The 20,818-nt window shown below is 35.7% G+C and overlaps 1 protein-coding gene and 1 pseudogene across 9 annotated transcripts in view; both read left to right on the top strand.

Annotated features, from left to right (window-relative positions):
• The window catches only part of LOC106662175 (rho GTPase-activating protein 21-A), a 218,089-nt gene that overhangs the window by 29,407 nt on the left and 167,864 nt on the right, over positions 1 to 20,818 (top strand). Inside the window, exon 1 of one of the 9 annotated variants that reach the window (XM_024225818.1) lies at positions 17,719 to 17,815. The exons of the other annotated variants lie outside the window; for them this stretch is intronic. The gene's annotated coding sequence lies outside the window, so the exon portion shown is untranslated. Of the gene's footprint in view, positions 1 to 17,718; positions 17,816 to 20,818 lie in introns of those variants that run through there. 9 annotated transcript variants of the gene reach the window in all.
• Positions 10,415 to 10,591, top strand: LOC112126551 (annotated as a pseudogene).

The following is a 20,818-nucleotide window of genomic DNA, read 5'->3' as shown; positions in this document are numbered from 1 at the left end:
TTGTATTTAATTATCTGTTATGGGGGTACGTTGTAGAAACAAAACCCACTTGGTATTCTACTCGTATTTCTTAAATTTTTTAGAGCTTTTTATATGAAGAAAACTATGGTTCAAAATACTTTTTAATAAATATTATGTAGGCTGAAAAGGATAGGGTCCCCACAAATCGATCGTAATCGAGGATATGTCGGCTGTCCTTTCCTTGAATAAAATCACTCAAAAAAAGATGTGAACATTTTGAGCGATCCATGATCTTCGGTGAGTACAATTCTGATCTGTCTGAAATGCCAGTTGTCGTTGAATATCCAGTTTGGCCGCTTTTCTTACTTATAGTAAAATTTGATCTGTTGCAAAACGATTCACGTCAACAGTTCGCGATATAATGTAGTTGGTCGTGAGACTAAAAATGTTTTGTTTATTTAAATATGCAAACATAATTGTTCATAACTGGCATTCCAAATCAAAGTATTTTTCAAATTTGGCCTAATGATACAAGATAACAAGTTCTGTAGATTAAATGTCTGTACATCTACCAAATTTCAAAAGACAATGGTCGGATTCTAATAGGTTGTCTCTATTTCTCAAATACCGTCTATGAAACCTTTAGAAATGTTTACATATGCAAATCGTTCCGTTATACTTATCATAATTGATAATCCATATCATGTTATTGTCCACATGGTGTTCCATTACAAGTAAAAGTGTTCTGCAGATGTGTCCATCCGTAAAATGAACTAGTCAATTTATAAGGTTTCATTCGATCAGCTATTGCAATCATGATCAAAAGTCAATGTAATGGATTTGAAGCATGTACATGAACACCTTGACATCGAGTATCTTTAACTATAAATATGCAAAATTCAGTGTTCCTTTATTATAATTGACTGTTCCTATCGGTTAGTTCATTCCTGGTGTTCTATTACAAGAAAGAGTCGTTATATTTTTTTTTTTAATTAAAAGAGTGTAATGGTTTCCCTCACATCACTTTCATAATTGTTATTTTGTTATAGGCATGACCAAAGTCAATGCACAACTATAATTGCATATTCCACAAAGAATACATATATACTTCGTGCGTTACCTTTGACCAAGTAACGTCTATCAAAAGAGTTTGGATGTTTCCTAACATTCATCTTACCATTAGCTTTTTTGATCTGTAACTTGTCAGATTCATTTCGGCATTTCTCCATCACTAGTTTGCAAACCACAACCATTGAACGTATATGTCAAAACACGTCAGGCTAACTCAGCGAGAATAAGCGAACCAAAAAGATCGTTAACAACCAAATTACATGTTCAGCACCTCACAGACCACAGAAGAGAAGAATAAGACTTGCGTAGACAAAACATTTATACGTGGAAAGAATCATGCCGATGAATGGATCAACTGGTTTTGAACTAAAGGCATCCCGAACGGATTTGAACTCTATTTATGACCCCCCCCCCCGACCACTAACGATCAAAGGCAATGGTCGGATGTTCTAATCGGTCGTCTCCATTCTAAAATACCCTGAATCCAAATGAAAGATATGGTTTATTTAGCGATAACAGGAAACATGAGCGTTCCAAGGCGTTGTCTGTAGCTCAGGTTGGCGACCGTCCCAAAAAGAAACGCCCTTATTGGAAATATGTCGCCCTGGGGCACGAATAGCAGTGAAACCTTAGAATAGAAACGAGGAGAAAAGAGTTCTTGTGTGACGCATAACGACGCGTGTCAGACAGACACATGTTTCTGATTCTTATGACCGGTTGGCACAATGCTTACCTCCCTTCCTTGGCGGCGGTCTAGTTTTTCGCGTTAAATTTAGTCGTTAAAAAATATTTGCGTAAAATAGTGCACCTTTGAAACGCATTCCGTAGGTTTTTTAAAAATAATTCAACTAATATCTTGCATCCATACAAAATCCTAGCATCAACTGGCCAACTTACATAATTTTTTTTTCCATTCAATAATGTTGACAAAAATTCCCTTTAAATTTTATTATGCTAGTGAATAAAGTAGAAGAGAATACTCAATATTAATTATTTAACGCTTAATTATTTAAAAAAACCTATTAATTGTAATTAACCACGAACAAAACTATGAATAATCTGTACACGATAGCATACTGAGCAGGTGAAAATCTCGTAAGGTCGTTCACGTACATACGTATTGTGTGTATAATGTGGGAAGCTGGGACAAACTGCTGAGGTATCGCCGGCTGTCTGCGAGTTTGTACTTCTTTTCCTGGTCTTTCACGCGTATTTTTCAATCTGCAGCCATTTGAGCGTCTCGATTTGTTACTTCCTGATTCTCTGTTTTTGTATGAAAACTCTGTCGATATCCTACAATGCTAGCCTTTTATTTTGTACCTCAGGTTGTCAACTACAAAATAAACAGTAGACATGCTGTACATAAACTGCTCAAAAATGAATAGGGATATTTGCAATTTATTCTTATTCTATTAATTTTAATTAAATTAACTAATTAATTAAATTAATTCGTGTTAGGCGAATAAAACAAAATAGAAAATACAAATCAGAAACAAAAAAATTGTTAATCCTCATTTTTAATAACGGATTTACTTAAGAATAGTAAACATGTGTATTACTCATTTTGTAAACGCCGCCTTGTCCCCATTTTAATCCACCTGTTTTCAAATTACAAATATCCCTATTCATTTTTGCGCAGTTTATTTATACATCAGCAACCCATAAATGCATAGAAGTACGGTCAAATTCACTTCCCCAGAGAACTCGATATTCCTCAGAACCGGGCTAAACCCACCAAACTTTCGCTAATAACTTACTCTTGAGACGTCACACACTCATCCCAGAGTACTCGATATTCTACGGAGCGGGGTTAAACAACCCCTTCCTTTCACGCTAATAAATTACATTCATAGCAATAAATTAGCATAAACACAACACCCGATGTAAACATAGAAGTCTGGCCACATTCACTCCCCCACAGAACTCGATATTCCTCAGGGCCGGGCTAAACCAACCAAATTTTCGCTAATAACTTACTTTTACTTTCGAGACGTCATACACTATCCCAGAGTACTCGATATTCTTCGGAGTGGGGTCAAACAACCCCTTCCTTTCACGCTAATAAATTACATTTTTTCCAATAAATTAGCATAAACACAACACTCGATGTAAACATAGCAGTCTGGTCACATTCACTCCCCCAGAGTACTCGATATTCTACAGGGCGGGGTCAGACCCTCTCCATTCGCGCTAATAACTTTTACTCTCCAGACGTCAGACACTCACTTCAGAATACTCGATTTTCCTTACATACAACTTATTTGAATAATTAAAATCACATAATAATCTCATCTTTTAGCAGGGGGACCGTGGGTGTTCGAGTGGTTAGGGCTTCCGGCTCGAATTTGCCACGCTAGCCGTCCTGGGTTCGAATCCCGGCATAGCCCATTGAATTTAATTGTAACGGAGAAAGTATTGTAAAGTGATAACCAATTTGTCTTTTTAAATTTCCCCCTCAAAAAATATTTTCTGATTATAAAAGTTCCCGAAAATATGGGAATTTTTATGGTAATTTCAACACGACTGAATGATTTGGTAGTAAGAGTTTATTTTTGTTCTGCTGTTGAATATAGTAGCCCTGGCATTGATGGAATGAATGGAAACCCCTCCACTTATCAGGTGGCAGACAAGGGTCGTACCGGGGATAATGAAGTCATGGTATTTCGCACCCCAAGAATGTAACTGCTACCCAGAATGTGCATCCAAATCCTTCGGCTAATGGGAAAGCCCGTTTTTAAATTTAAATAGGGCTCCGGGGCCGGCTTGGTAGCTATGGGGACGGCGTTGTTATGGCGGCATCAAGATCAATATTGTAGTATGACTCAGTTGCCCTTGGCCCCGGAGACACCATTCATCCTTCTGCCGATCCCCGGAAAGAGAAACGGGTCCTGATCTGGGAATAAAGCCTGGAATGAACAAGGGACACGTCCAAGACTGAAATATATCCTTTTGAGATGGATGTGAATGCGGCTTCAAAAGCCTGTCGCAAGAATAATGGGTATTTTCTGTAATCCATAGTCAGATAGAGACAATACATACTTAAAGAAATTTTATGTTCATGCACGATACTCATTTTAATAAATATTGACCGGCGTTGTATACATTGAGCCATTAATAACATAATAAAAAAGTATGTTTTATTATTTGACCTCTAAATTGCTGTTAGTATTGAAACTAGTGCTGATATCCCATTTCTCATCGGAATAAAATCTCTTCTTTGAAAGCTTCTGTAGATAGACAGATAAATAAACATTTATTGATATATTTGCATGCATTTTAGTTACTTTTTCTTCCGAACTGACGATGGTAGGGAAGACTTGTATTCCTGTGGAGAATCAAAAAAATTGTTGTCCTCCAAAATAACAATTTGCATTCTCATTTTGCGTTTCTGAGCTTTATGGACAAATTTGATACCGTGTCTGTCTGTCGCCAATTCCTTGTAACCGGCCAAACTAGGAAACTATGGGACCAATTTTGAAATTGTGCAGGTTGGTTAGTAACATTTTTATTAATAAAGAAAATTACTGCACTTTTTATTTCATTCTTCAATTTGTTTCGTACCAACACGTAGGGCATCACGTGGCCATCGGCGTTTCACTCGATGAGGAGAAAAATTTGAGATGGTAGTGGAACTGAGCTTTCAGACCAAGGAATGTTGATGGATTGTTTTTAATTGCTTTCGCTTTTTCTGGAACAAAAGGTTATAAAGCCTCGGGGTAGGGTGACGTTCGATACATACAAATGAGGGTTAACATTTTTTTAGGACTTTTATTGAAATCTTTGGATTCGTTGGGAGTTGGAATGCCAGTGTGACCCCAAGGTTCGATCGCATAAGTGTACACACGTTTGGGAATCTGGGTGTTAGTAGTTTGTTACGTCGTTTTAGTTCGTTCCGTTTTATTCTTGTACGGAGATTCCGAGGAAGTTTGTCCAGAAGTTACAAGTAGCATATTTGTTCTACAGTGGGTAATAAAATCCGGAAACATAATACCGTATTTCCTTGATGAACACACCAAGACTTATAAACAGCAAGTTTACTTTTTTCTTTATCGATACGAATGCCAAATCTTTGTGATATTTCCTCTTGAAGTTTGCCTGATGATGAACATTTGGTAGTTCCCAATCTTCCAGGTCCGCCTATTCTCGCTTTGGGATGTCAGACGCGTTTCGACATATTACCGCGTTCATTGATTGTGCTTCAATCCTGAAGATGGCAAAATGCAGACACGCGTTTGACTAACAAGCCAAATATCTTTGGCATGCGGTACTAATTTATGTGGCGCCTACAAGTATAGTTGTGCATCAAGTTTAGCCTTGTCTTTACCAAAATAAAGCTATTCTGCATGCCTACAACTTGATTTATGGCAAGTGTCCAGCTAGAATATCATAGTCTGTATTGGTTGAATATTTCACATATCGGTTACATATGAGATGTAATTTCTTTCTCTTAAATTTATAGGACTATTTATTACATTCGAAATTATATTTCCTCATCATCCAATCACAATTTGATTACTAATAATTTCTATTAAAAAAAAAACAAAAAAAAAACATTAAACTTTAAAAGATCAACTAAAATTAAATGGTAGAACATAATATAATTTGGTTTATAAAATCAATAAGCCCTCAGTCAGGATGCCCCTTCTTACTGAAATATTGGAAAATACAAAATTAAGTCGTTGTAAATATTGTTATAACGTCAGAATGGAAATTTAATCCAGTTCAACCCCTCGCATCGGGTAGACATTGTGAATCGTAGCTTTAAAAATTATACATAATTATTTTTATGTATTTATTTTTAATAGGGCCATGAGTCACACAACTGACTGGGTACTGTGTGGATGAAAATAGTCACACCTCTGAACGCTTTGTCTGCATCGTTGTAAATAACAAATACACTATTAATAGTGTTTCTTTAAGTAACTTGGCATTAAGTCAATTAAAATAAAACTATTTAGGTAATTCGTTTTCCCCTCAACTTCAGTAAAACCAAAAATATTTTTATGAACGTGTGAATATTTTTGGATAGTTAGCTGTCGCTGGACAACCCCGGAGTGGTTGGGTTCGTTTTTGTTCCGAGTTAACCCTCAATCGAATCGAGTTATAAACTAATGACAATGAAAAGAGGGGGCTTCGCTAACAAATGGCACTGGGCAATTTATGTCGACATTCGATATGGCACGTGGTCAACAATAACCGCCTCGCGATTATGCGCCGGCTGTAGTTGACGTTCCGTTTTATTATTTCAAACTCCATCTCATATTAACATAGATAGTAACTGTAGAAATTAAATTCGTGGACAAATGGTGAAAAAAATATAAAGATAGTCATTTATCAAGCGGATAAATTCCCAAAATTCTTAAACAACATTGATTAATTGATTTTTTTGTGTAGACACCAAAAATTCAATATTATTATTCATTCGTAATTTTTGTACAGATTCTGTGCTATCTTAATTTCGTACGTAACACTGTTTTGACGTATAATTTCGTCACTAAGCCTTATGGAGGAGAGGAGGTCGTTCAATTTGCCTGGGAGTTTGGATGACTAGTCCGTTTTATGGATCCACCCCAATGGAGTGCATAATAAGCCCGGCCAACCCCTTAGTAATCTCACTTAGTCCGACACATTTGTCCTTGTCTAGTTAATCATTTTGTCCATTTTCGCAGTTAGCATTTTTATAGTTATTTTTTAATGTGACAATGTGCACTTATCTATAATACGTGGCTAGGGAAACTAGCCCTCAGGCTTCAATACAAAATGTCAATGTCTTCATCACAACATTCAAAGGGTGCCACAAAATCAGTGATTTTCAAATGTATCATATAATTGCATGATGGAATATCCTAGAACAGAGGCAGTCTAAAGTATTTTTCAAAAAATGTCTCGTCCAAATTTATATTAGACCTGCTGCGACAATACCGGAAAAACTGAACAGTTGAATAGTATTGCTCATGGCCGTTTAAACAGTGATGAAATTTATAGGAAGCTTGAGGTTTGGCATGAGGATAAAATCGCAGCACATATTGTTTGTCACTGCGAGTGTCTAATAAGGACAAGCCACTAAGAGCCCTAAGAAAGCTAATTAAAATGATAACGGTATGTAATCATACAGACCACTTCATCCACAAATCCTCCAAGGTCATAGGCTTTGTTGTCCAGTAACAGGGCTTCGGGGTTCTCAAGCCAAGTAATGGCTGATAGCTTCACGTTCGTTTGCATGTCGTCAGCACGTATGTATCAACAAGCATTGACGATGCGTACAGAGTTACAGGTCTCAGAACCAGCTTGTATAGTAGTTTATTATATATATCGTGTTGCGAATATGTGCACACTAGCTAATTCACCTTATTGATCTTCATAGGAGTCGTTTGACAAAGGCTTTCCATCAGAGCTTGGTGAGCTGATGTCAAGCCTTTTGCGCTTTATTTAATATTCGCTATCCATCTGAACTTGATGTCAGTTGTCATGCCGAAATGAACTGTTCTTGTAGGCTTTTAGGACTACGTGCGTTTTATACAAACATACATACTCAGATTCAGCATGGGTAGTAGGAGTTTATTGAGTATAATAAATGTGGAGCTACGAATATCCGCACTTCGTACAATTAGTGACCTTTATGTAAAACTCTCCTCGCTCTTTTTGACATGCGCTTTCCATCTCAGCTTCGTGACAAGTGATATGTCTAAAAACACTGTTCTTGTTAGTTTCGGGGATTGTCTGCATATTTATTGAACCATACAAGTCTCAGAATCAGTTTGTATAAGATCAGTTTATTATGCCTGTCTAGCTACTATTAAAAGTCTAAAGGTATATAACCATATACCACTTCATCCTCAAATATTCTAAGTTCATAGGTTTTGCTGTTTAGTGACAGTGCTTTTCGGGGTTTTCAAGTCAAGGAATGGTTGATAGCTTCACGTTCATGTGCGTGTCGTCCACCAAGAAGCACGATGCGATCTGAACACCAATCAATACATCTTAGTCAAGCTCCCTGCGCTTTGCTTGACATCAGAGGTGTTAAATTGCATGCCTAAATTCACTGTTCTTATTAATTTCCAGGGCCATTTGCTCGTTAAGCATTACGCTAACCAGGGTTACGTTTGTTAAGCCTAATAGACAATGTACCAATTTAGATCTTATGAATTTTATTCTCCATTTTGGAATCTAATCGTTCTCTTCATTTAAAGCTCCTACTCTTCGTAGCTTCCTATGACAAATGCTATCAAGTTGTAATTCCTTTCTTCATCTTGTAACTTCACTCGTGAAAAAACATCCGTGCAGAACACCAACCCAGATCACATTTATGTCAGATTAATTACGTTGGGACTTCACTTGAAAATGCGTAATATATATGAAAGGTGAATTTTTAGGACAAGGAAGATAGTTTAACCTTGGAAGGCCTGACCAAACTAATCGTAATATTACCTTGAAACAACCGATGTAAGGATTTTTTAAACATAATTGTTATGAATCTTTCAAACAACCGGGATCGGCATAAATTTATCTGTTATAAAAACATTTCAAATCAATATTTTCTTTGAATAAGGTTAACGATATTGTTGACACATCTGACTTTTGAACGTCATCGGCTCAGCGATTGCACAAACAAACCATTTAGACTCTACTACACTTGGAATTCTAGTTCAGCTCTCGTAAGGTTTAAAAAAATTATTGTTTAAATCATTTAAATTCAATTTCAATTGCATCAGTTGGTCACAATCTCCTCTATAATTTCAAAACGATTCATTATTCATGAATTTATAAGCTGAGCGTTTTCAATCGACATCCCCACGGTTCACGCCTCATTTTCTTCCCCTTTTCTAATCCCCCCTCCCGAAAATCGTTGATAGCCTCTTTCAATCTGATAGTAACGGTCGTTTCCTCATAAAATAAAGGGCGATTGTGATTTTCCACCCTTTGCAATCTCTACGGGTGCCCAGGGTTGTGAGCTATTAAATTCTTGGGCCGGGGGAGGAGCCCTTTTGTTATTTTGGTGGATAAGAACCCTTAGGCAAATAGTAGCTTGCATACACCATTGTCAGAGTTTTCTCCTAACCAAAGGTAACCAGAGTGTTAAAATGTCATATCTTTTGTTACTGTAACCGAAACTAAACATTCAGTCAAATAAACTCGTTTAAGAGTAGTGAAAATGAGTATTTTTGAACTAATAGCACAATTAACAGTAGAATTGTAGATAAATTTTTATTTCGTAAACAATTTTGCAGTTAGGGTTTTGAACTAACTACGTGTAAGTTAATACAGGCTGTCTTTTTTAACATGCGCCAACATGGTTGATCCATATTTCTTCGAACATGGAACCTCAATCTGGAAAGGCATTTGGAGTTTTTAATATATTTACCAGAGCTTTTAGAAAACGTTCCTCTCGCCATCCACCAAAGGATGTGGCTCCAACGTGATAGCTGTCCATCACATAATACCAATTCTGTAAAATTCTTCTTAGATCGTCGGTTCCCTAATCGATGGACCGTGCATCGAAGTACCATGCTGGAACCCCGCTGTCACCGGATCTGACACCTCTAGATTACTTTCCGTTGTGTTTTTTGAAAGGTAAGGTTTACAGTAATCGTCTGTCCATCACAACTCTTCAGGACCTCGAGAGTAGAGTCACTGAAGCCTGCCAACAACTTGACAGGACCTCCATTGCCAGAGCCTCCGAAGAGCTATGTTGAGATAAGCAATGTAATCGACAGAAGGCTCTTCAATCTGAATAATTTATTTGATGAACAGTTCACTAGACAAAATAAAATTATGTTAATTGTTTATATAATCGTTAGGTACGTTTTTGCACCTAGATAATTATTTACATTCAAGTAAGCAATGTTTTTATTATGAGAGTTTAAAGTTTTTTTTAATTATGTTTACCGACCGGAAAAAGAAAAAGGAAACTTGCGTTTAATAAATATTATTTTTGAATTTTAAGTAATTGTACTTTTTACCTAAAGTCTTGGTTGGGATGGAAAAACTAGCGTCACGAGCAGGATTCGATCCCACGACCTTAGGCTCAATACGCCGCTGTTCTAATAGGTCAATTCATCGAATACATATATAGATCAATATAATCATAGGCTAGATGTACACTAGTACAAGGCCAGGAAGAAGAAGAAGAAAAAAAAAATATAATCATTACAAAAGTACTTACTTCGCTCTCAGCTCCCCGTGGCACTTTATAAGTCGCCGACAGTCGAATTCTGATTATAAGATATTTGAAAATATGGCAAAAAGAGGGAAAGAAAGTTCGAAAGGTTGTGGGTTGAGATGAAGAGTCAGTCGGTCGGTGTCCGGGTACTTCGATCCACGATAGCTCAATTGGTTAGAGCTTAGGTAATAATAATAATAAAAACATAAGTATTTACAGCAATGCCTTGTGCAGTGGCAATATCGCAATCAACGAAGTTCTGCTGAGATGCGATTATTGCTAGTTGAAAACTTTAGAGCTTAGATTAAAAAGTATAATTAATTAAAATAATTAACACGTTCACTTAGTGGTCCGCTTGACCAATTAATATATTTCAATTAATTAAGGTTTTTAGTTGAGATAAAAAAGTCTGTGTCACGAGCTGGATTCGAACCCACGATCTTCGGCTAGATACACCGCTGCTCTACCACTTGAGCTATCGTGACCTCGATCCACTCGGACTCTTATCTACGGACTTTTATCTCAACTAAAAACCTTAATTAATTGAAATATATTAATTGGTCAAGCGGACCACTAAAACTAGTGAATTTAATAAGTAAAACTAAAGCTCTCCGTGGCCATTTCATTTGTAGCCGAAAATCAAATAGATTACACGTCATTTGAAAAATGGCAAAAAGGAGGGAAAATTCAAAAGGTGGAGTTGAGATGGGAAGTTAGTGTCCGAATGGATCGAGGCCACGATAGCTCAAGTGGTAAAGCAGCGGCATATCTCGCCGAAGATCGTGGGTTCGAATCCCGCTCGTGACACTGACTTTTTTATCTTAACTAAAAACCTTAATTAATTGAAATAATTGATACGTTCAATTATGACTGCCAGATAAATTTCCTCAATTTTTTAATATTTTTAAAACATCCTAGAGCCGTCAATTTTGGGTTTGGTCCCAAATTGTGGTATTTATTCTTCTCAGAAAAACCTAGTTTCAGAAAATAAATTAAAAATTTGGGTTCTCATTTGAAATAAAACAGTATCATCGACGTCCAAAAATTGACTACGATTCTGAAATCCGCTCAAAAAATGTAAGGGATCATCATTGGTCTCTTTTTATAACTATTCCAAAAATTAGGGAAACCCTGATGGCGCATGTTAAAAAAGACACCCTGTGTAATATCATCATTACGAAGGAAACAAGTTCGAATGAGAAAGGGAAAAATTGAAAAAGTGGCCAGGACGGGATAAAAATATCATCAAACGATTCCATTTAGGCTCTTCTCTTACAAGTTAGCACATACAACATGAAAATCTTTAACTACATTCATACCGTCATATTGTTTAAACATCATAACGTCATTTATGATGCTTATAACTAGATTATGAGCATAGAACTGTTAGTTACAGAAAACTAATGAGCAACCTGTTTAATTTGAGAAATGATTAATGACATCAAGATTAGAAGTATAAACAACTTAATTGAATAAATCTAAATAAAAAATATACTCAAGCTATCAACAAACCAAAATGTAGAAAAGAGAAAAAACAATGTAAACAAAAAATTTTTCATAAAAAATCTTTTTTGCTTTGGAACTAAGAAAAAGAATGTTTTGTCTCGTAATTTCTAGGCAAATTTGATTGCGAATAGAAAGTTTTAACAAATTACAGACTTTAGAACCCCCAAAACGATGATCTGATTGACTTCTGAGAAGAAATAACGTCCACACAGACGGGCAGACCTTATCACTGTCAAATAAATCTTCCCCGTTCATTTTTCTTTAAAGTTTTTCAGTTGAAACTTCAATGTCATCAAATAATTGTCAACAAAGCCCATAATAACACTCCTATTCAAAGCGTATTAATGACCTTCTTGAACACATTAGCACATTTTCCTGATCAAAATCTCGAAAGGTCGTTAAAAACTTAACATGATACAGCTATTGCGTGAATACCCTCAATTTTAACGAATTGTTCTGAAGTACGATGAATTAAGATTTAATGAGAATCGGAATCCTTATAATTACAAAAATGGAACCGTGTAACAAATTTAAATATGAACGTAAACTTGGTAGTTTAGCGAAATGATCCCCTGTTAGTTTTAAATTCAGTTTTCCTTTTTAAAACCGTTTTAATATTTCAATTGATCCCTGATCTTGTAGGAATAATTTATTTGCTGCTCCTTATCATCGGTACTTTGAATTTTATAATAGATTATGTTCTATATATTTGACAAACGAGATCAATTAGTTCTGGGCAAAATCTTAGACAAAACAATAGAAATAGAGGCAAAAATGTTAAATTCGATATTTAAAAGGAAGGATCCATAACATTTTTTCCCTGACGACAGTGTTGTAATCTGGGCTGACATTTGAATCACCTTGACCCTTGACTCGCAACCGTTAGACCAGTCTGACCCATATACAGCGAAGCGTTTTCTTCCAGGGTATAGCGCGCGCGACCCAATTGTAAAAAATAGTCCAGCGGTGAAATAAAAAATAAAAATTTTACCAACCGAAAAGAAAATCGTTAAACACACATAATGAGGTTCATTCCGCGCCGGGAAAAAGAATGACGCCCACATGGTGAAAGTCCCTTTCCGACTTGTACTGTCGACCGCGGTTTGGAAATCAATTTAGAACCGCATGAATGATGCACATTTCTGCCAATTATTTCACGAGGTGTAATAACTCATAATTTGGCATGCTAGGTGTTGTTGAAATTATAAATATTGCGGAAACTTTTCTTTTTACTACCGAATTAAAAGAGCTTCTATTTTTATTTTGTTAGCTAGCCAAACTCATTGCCCAACTATAATGGTAAGGTTTTGGTTGAAATGAAAAAGTAGTGTCACGAGCGGGATTCGAACCCACGACCTTCGGCTCAATACGCCGCTGCTTTAACCATCTTGTAGGTTGAGATAAGGAGTTGGTGTCCGAGTAGATCGAAGTCACAATAGCTCAATTGGTTAGAGTTACTTTTTCATTTCAAGCAAATCCTTACATAAAAATGTGAATTAATTGACAGAAGTAATTTGGTCAACAAGACCACTAAATATTATTGATATAATGGTAAGGTCGACATTAAACTACATCCTTCAACGATTAACATGTATCAAAGGTGTTGCTCGGATGCTTTTTCGGTATTTCTCCATTTTTAGCGGTTGAACACCAAAACCATTGAAGTGTTGAAATGTCAAAACGATTCTCACCAAAACAACGAACCTACTGGTTCAACACACTGCAGACCTTAACAATAAATATCGCAAAGATATTGGCATTGTAATCATTGGAATATTTCCTAATAGCTATCACGAGGGACCCACATTTGTTCATTTTACCAGAAGGGATAAAAGAGAATTTTAGATAACTATAGATCTCTATATGCTATCCAGTTTCAAAGGTCATGGATTTCATTGTATCTGATTCGCTTTGTATAAAAATGTCTGTAAGATGGCCAGCACGGCTTTGTTAACGGAATGCCTGTAACAACAAATCTTCTCCTGCATAAGGGTATTATTTTGACTTATATCGAAAGTGATCCATGAAGACTACACAGACGTTTTCAAAACATTCCACAGATTAGATAGTGCCTCTGGCATTGGAGCTTGAATTTCAGAGATAGTTAACGTTGATTCTGGTGAAGTTCAAGTCAATAGTCAAGTGTCTCGCAGAGGTTTTTAGTGAATTAGTCAGTGCCATCTTCCATTGTGATTTTCTTGGAGACCAAGAAGATCATTCCTTCGAAAATTGGTATCACCCGAATAGATATGAGATTAACTGTGAGAAATGTAAATTCATTCAATTTTCAAAAGGTAGAATTTCAGATTGCAATGATGTCATCCGTATTTCATTAATCAGAGGTAATACTTTTTAAAGAGGTTGATAAGGTAACCGATTTCGGTGTAATTTTTTAATTCCAAATCCGACGACTTGCGGGATCATTTTGATTCCACAGGGAAGAACCCTAGAAATCTAGGGTTTATTAATACTAAATCAATCTCTCATCAGAGGTCATTTGGAATTTGCGAGTGTTATTTGGTCCCGGGTAAGATTTGTGATAATAGATCCATGAATTGATGATTAGGTTAGGTACTTTATATTTGCGTCGCATCTTTGTTTTTGCTTGAGAGTTTTGAATGAAAAGCTGATCTTATTTAGTTTTAATCTTATAAGTCGCCCATTTGAACTTTTAATCTTTTTTATGCTCTATTCACCGAGCCAACTATAGCTCTTCTGCCTGTGTCCCTCGGCTTCGGAATGGAACTTCCATTGTTGTTGATCCATTCATAGCCTTGCAAAGTTAAAGTTTAATCCATTTACGTTTTAATGGGCAATTGACCAAGTTACTTCTTTTAATTAATTACTCTCTGTATGTAAGGGCTTGGTTGAGATAAAAAAGTCAGTGTCACAAGCGGGATTCAGGTGTACGAGTGGATCAAAGTCACGATAACTCAAGGGGTAAAGCAGTGGCGTATTTACCCGAAGATCGTAGGTTCGAATCCCGCTTGTGAATCACTGAGTTTTTTATCTCAACCAAGCCCTTACATAGAAAGAATAATTAATTGATTAAAGTTTAATACTTGATTGGGTAATCCTAAGTTAAGTTAATTGATTTATTATTGTTAACTGTGAAAAATAATTATTTATTAGGTGCATTTAATATATCTCTGATGTCAATTTACTCTTCTTGTATATCATGAGTATCCTTTAATGAGTTTGAATTTAAACAGCAATAAATTATATAAATACTGGTTTAGATTCTAAGAGTTCAACAGAAAAGGGCGGTATTAATTTTGATGTGCGGTCGAATGATACTAAAGTTGAAGTTTAAAAAACAATAAATTTAACCTCATTTTGTAACTTCTCTATTGCAGAAAATAAAATAGCATTCTGTTATTAGAAGACCTCAGCAAACATTCATTTTAATTCGACACCAGGAAAATGAGCGATTTATTGAAATATTTCAAATCATTAAATAACATTCGTATCTTGCGTGAGGGTCACCACACTGAGAAAAAATCGGATTTTTAACTGTAACATTACACTTACCAGGCCAAAAACGGCCCTATTGGTTACTTAGCAACAAATAAGGAGCATACCAGTGAGTACGTCAAAGCGATCATGGTTGCCTGTTGGTCTGTTGAAGTTTACCATCGAGAAGTCAAAGAAAATTATGGTATTGAACAGTGTGAAGCTAGAGCATGGGCAGGGCGAAAAGAAAGCATATTTTTCTTGTAATTTCTGCACGGTTTGAGCGTCATAAACGTCGTATATCTGGAAAAATAACCCATTATCAAGAAAACTGGAATGTCATCAAAAGTATCCTATTGTAGTAAAAACATACTTTAATTGATGTGCGCTCGTATGATACTCAAATTTGCCAAATTTTGGCAATAAAAGGGGGTAAGAGGAACGTATAAATCGAGTACAACAAGCACCATTTCATTACTTGTAAACATAGCTTAATCTGGTAAATTTCGTAATAGAGGAAAACTTTTGCATAAATTGTTTATTTACTCCTTGCTAAGTAGATATTTGATATATATATATATACTTTATTTACAAAATGAAAAAATTTAAAGTTAAAAATAAAAAACACAGTATTATTATGGCATGGTATTAAAACCGTCAGCCAAAGTAGATATTTGTTTGGAGAGGTTTTGACTTCCTTACTTGTTTGTGGATCTTGTTTGTGCAGATTTTATATTTACAATCAAATAAATATCTGTATCTGCATATACATCCCATTTTGATAACTAATTGTAGTAAACAATAGTTACTACAATTATCTGTAGTACGTTTATGGTGCTTAGTGGTACAAATTCTGTTGAATCATTGTTTTTAAGCATATTATTATTTATGCATGCTTTATAACTTATCGTCGACTCTTTGCGAAAGATATCGCCGTACAATAACGAAAGCAAATGTTGCCATACTTTTTGCTCGGAAAAGTACAAAAAAACCACGATCAGATACTTACTAATTATTAATTTAAGACAGGAAAACAAGACACACATAAACCCGGATGTACGCAGTTTAAAAAGATAAAACATTATTGGCTTCTTATTGAGTAGAAATGTAGTGCAGTATAATTAACTATTCATTTATGTTTATCGATAAGAGGATCTATATTCGATTGCTTCAGAGTGGTTCTATCGGTTTTTTTCCATATTAACTTTGCAATATATTACAAGACAATCTAACGTTTAAATTAATGCATAAATGTGCTCGATGTAAGACTTCTAAATGTATTATCTTGATTCAGTTTGTAATAATAATAATTTAATTTTTTTCCAGGTAAGTGACCATTGGAGTGATGATTGATTTCGTTTTAGTATACATTCCAAAGACAGAACGGGAATGTCACTTCCGTAAGAATGTTGGAAATGGTGAGTCAAATTTCAGCCATCAATAGCCTTAATTTAAAAAAATCCTCTAGGATATGCTATATTTAGTCCTCGTTTTCACACTTGCCTTATAAATCCGCAAAGCCAGCCACCGAGAGGTGACCCGTTTTTTGGTAAGCAACTGGGGCAGACAGTTACGTCATTTACAGTTACCTCTTACGACCCTGTCCTCACCTCCTTCGGCCCTTCTGCCAACAAAGTTGAGATTTGGCTAAGAAAAATCTTAAAAGCTTAAGAACGGATTAAAAGAAATTTTTTTTTTCAAAGGCGCGCGCGCGAGTGTGTGTGTTAGTGTGTGTTAGAGATGGTTTTAAAAATTTATTTACAAAAATATGTGGTGATTAGTGACCGTTAGTCGATGATTTGTTGATGATGGCACTCTCAACACGACACGCAAGAATGGCACAAAACAAACACTTTGAACCCTGAAGATGATCTCAATAAAGCTCGAAACGTTGGCACGTTAAAGAAAATGTTTTTCTGAAACCTACATCACACCGGACCGCATCTCAGATTTTCGAATAATCATTTACAAAAATATTTGGTATTTCTTTATAGTATCTATTGTTTCGAGTTATTTAAAATAATTTGCTTGTTGAAATGTCAAAAAAGTCATAATATGGCCTGTTCTGCCATGGTCTATGGAGTTCTCTACTGGGTTATTTTTGTATTTTCCAATCGTTCTGGTCCGCTTTGTCGGCATTTTGCCATCCTCATTGGTGTGCTAGAACATTACAAACTACCACGTAATGTTGAAACGCTTCTAACAGGCCAAAACAGCGAGGATAGGCGGATCAGAACGAACAGAAACGACCAAACTACAGATTCATCAGCCTGTAGACCTCAAGAAAAATATCTCACAATATATTCATTTTTAAACTGTAACTATTTTGTCTATAATTTATACGACCATATGAACTAAATCAAATTTAAAAGTAATGAGTTTCGCGCAAATTCTTCCGTCATTTAATGTTTAAACTCGAAAATAACGTAAACATCTCCGTTGTGACACTTTTAAGATAACCGAAAGTACTGAATCGCCATAGGGCCCAGGCTTTAACCTTGGCTCTCCTTCTTAGATGGCAAACAAAATAATCTTATCTTTGTCGAGTTGTCGAATGGTCTCGGCAGTATCGGGGCCCCCCTGAGTCGTTTTGTGAAGAGGAATAGGTTTTGAGAAAATCCAAACAAAATTAACGCCACAACTCTCATTTAAGAGCCCAACAAGGTAAATTGAATCTTTAAAACGACAGTAATGATTGAATAGTTTCTTCCATAAGATCTGCCAGACAAGATTTTGATAACAATGGACATTAAAATGGCAAATATTCATGCCTACATTCGTTTGTTTGAAGTGAAAGGGTGTCCAGTTTTTAAAAACCTTTACAACTTGTCTGTCTAATTGCTTAATTAATGTTATCGTGTTGAATGCAAATCTGAACCTTTCACCTGGCGGAAATGCGATACGCCTTGGATGGAAAAAATCCCATTTTCTGAAGAAGTCGTGGCAAGGGGAAAACCAAAACATAAATAAAAATGAAATGTATGTGTATCAGATAATTTAGGGAAAAAGAAAAGGAGCAGTAAACAGATTTTTGATTGCTGTTGGAAGGCCCCCTCTGATCATAATTTATAATGAGTATTATTTCTAAATAAAGCACAAATTAGGTCCATGTTTTATTTTAAAATGAACTACAGTTGCAAAGAAAATTTTGGGCGTTTTTTTTTTTAAGTTAAAAATCTCACACGCAAATCCTCAAACGTTGTTTGCCAATCATTCTGTCATTCTCGGTCTCCTGTACATATACCTTAGATGATAAAATCTTATTTTGTTTTATATTTCCTCGGTAGACAAGATAAAGTTTTATTTACGCTAAATTTATTATGTAGAATATACGATAAAAAAAAATAACTTTAATTGAAATCGGACCAATAGACACCCGCATATTTTCTCAGCTCCACGGAAAAACATTGAATCAAAGATGTGTAACCTTAAGGTCGATTCAACCACGCCAGTAACGTCACAGTGCCGTTTCATGTTGTTCCATCGGCGCGGCGGGTTTGAAAATATGTTGAACATGAATGACGAAAAATTCATTGAGTTTGTACGACATAATCCTCTGTTGTTTGTTCCGGCAAGTTGCATGGACAAAATACTTGAACTCAGATTTAAGAATACCCTCTGGAGGAAAATAGGAGCGGATATGAAAAGAAACGTGTACGTACAGTTGTGTTTACACTATGAATACCAACAGGGTACAACAAATTATGAACTACGATTAGAACTTATTTTAAGGTTGTTGGGTATTTGATAATCACGGGAGTTGTCTATCATCAAAATTGAAATAATCAGTGAATATTTCTCATACACGAAATGCATCTGTCGTTGGGTTCGCTCCCTGTAAATGTACATTTTCTAGTGTTTAACTTTCACCCCTCTTATCTACTTGGAAAGTAACGTTCGTATATGTTATTTCTATATGTATTAATAAGTTTAAGTCTTTTGTCTGTAGTTATGCAGCGAGCAAAATTTTGCTCCATCGTCCATTAATTAATTCTTTATAATATGTAGCAAATCCCCCCTGTCCCTTTCTTGTTCCATGCTTGTTGGACCCACTTCCGTTTTCTCGCTTGTGGTTCCTTTTTCATACAAATTCAGTGCGATAATCAATTGTTCATCGTCCGAAAACATTGCCAGTTTGGCCACTCAATACCACTGTAAGGCACGGATGAAACACTTACCAGTGCGAATAAAGATATATGTCATCACGACACTGACCATTACCCGTCCTTAACCATAAACCAACCTAACCTTACTCGTCCCTAATACACCCATACCTAATCTAATAAGCCAATAAGCAAATAAGCGTCCCAGTAACTAATTGTGTCAGTGAAAAAGCGGCACAAGTTGAGATAGCAAAGATCAAAAGGAAGGTAACGCTGGATAAACTTTTATTTCTATTTAATCATGTGCAACAACTCACAAAACCTATTCGGCAACCTATGGATAGAGTTCCTGGACACGTTAAAACATTTAACAAGTGAAAGGGGGCGTCAGTGGCTGCAACGGTAAGGCGTTGACACGACGCTGTCACTATAAGGTAAAGGTCCCCGGGTTCGAATCCAGCGGTCCTTCATTCGAACCCGACATACTTACGCATAGACTTAGTTTTTCATAAACACCGACATCCCGAGGGTGATATGACCTCTGCTGTTGCAACTCGTTAAAAAAAGAGAAAATCTGGAAAAATTGTTCAAGTATATTCCTATTATCTTAAAATATTTATCTTAATAGCACAACAAAAAATTTAATTAAAAAATTCTCATGTTACAACGGTTGGGCGAATACTTTGATTTTCTGGGTCATTAAGATATATTTTGAACTTGCGAATGATTTTTTTATTGTAATTTTAGAATTTAAAAAACAACACTAATTTTAGAAAATCGGTAGTTCTAGGGCCATACCTTTTAAATTTTTAATATAACCCCCGAAAAATAAAAAAAATCACATGTCAGTGAAGACTGACTTCACTCAGAAAAAATTGTTTTACCTGTTTTTCCCAAACTTAAAAATTGAAATCGAACCAATAGGTAAAAAAATAGTTCCTACGTACTGTAAAATGGGATTCGTCTAGGAAGCAACCAATAGAAGAAAATTGAGGGATTTTGCATTAAAAAGTTTTACCATTAAATGAAAACTTTACCTGTAACTTCATACCGCTACAGTAGTAACAAAGTTTCATAGAACATAAACATTTTACATGTTTATCTTTTCTTGCTGGGAGTATATTCAATGTTTTGATGTACTTTACAATCACAATTACATGTCAGCAACTGCATATGAGAATTCAAAGGAGCGATCATTTATCTATAATAAAAACCCGAATTTAATTTTTTTATGGGTCCGTTATCAATTTTGAAAATATCATTTATTTCGGATGAAAAACAGCAGCATTAAAGATAACATGCTACCAGATTAACTTGTCTGTAATGTCTAATGTTTAACTAATGATCGTATAATTTGGGAACGTTATCCTCGTGACAAGTAGAGGCTTTAAACCGGTGGATCCGGATCTTAGTTTAATCGTATGGAGCTTATGAAAGGCTTATATTTCTCCTACGATGTCGCAGGACACGGCTTTCAAGTGTTTCGTCGGCATCCTGCAAATGTAGTTGAGGCTGATAAAATCAATCGTGAGACGTGTCTCAGTACCCAGTGAAGCCTGACTTC

Source organism: Cimex lectularius, unplaced genomic scaffold, assembly GCF_000648675.2.
Source record: "Cimex lectularius strain Harlan isolate CLEC.00 unplaced genomic scaffold, Clec_2.1 scaffold3, whole genome shotgun sequence".
Classification (NCBI taxonomy): domain Eukaryota; kingdom Metazoa; phylum Arthropoda; class Insecta; order Hemiptera; family Cimicidae; genus Cimex; species Cimex lectularius.
Note: the sequence above shows the minus strand (reverse complement) of the source record. Positions and strands in the feature narration are given on the sequence as shown.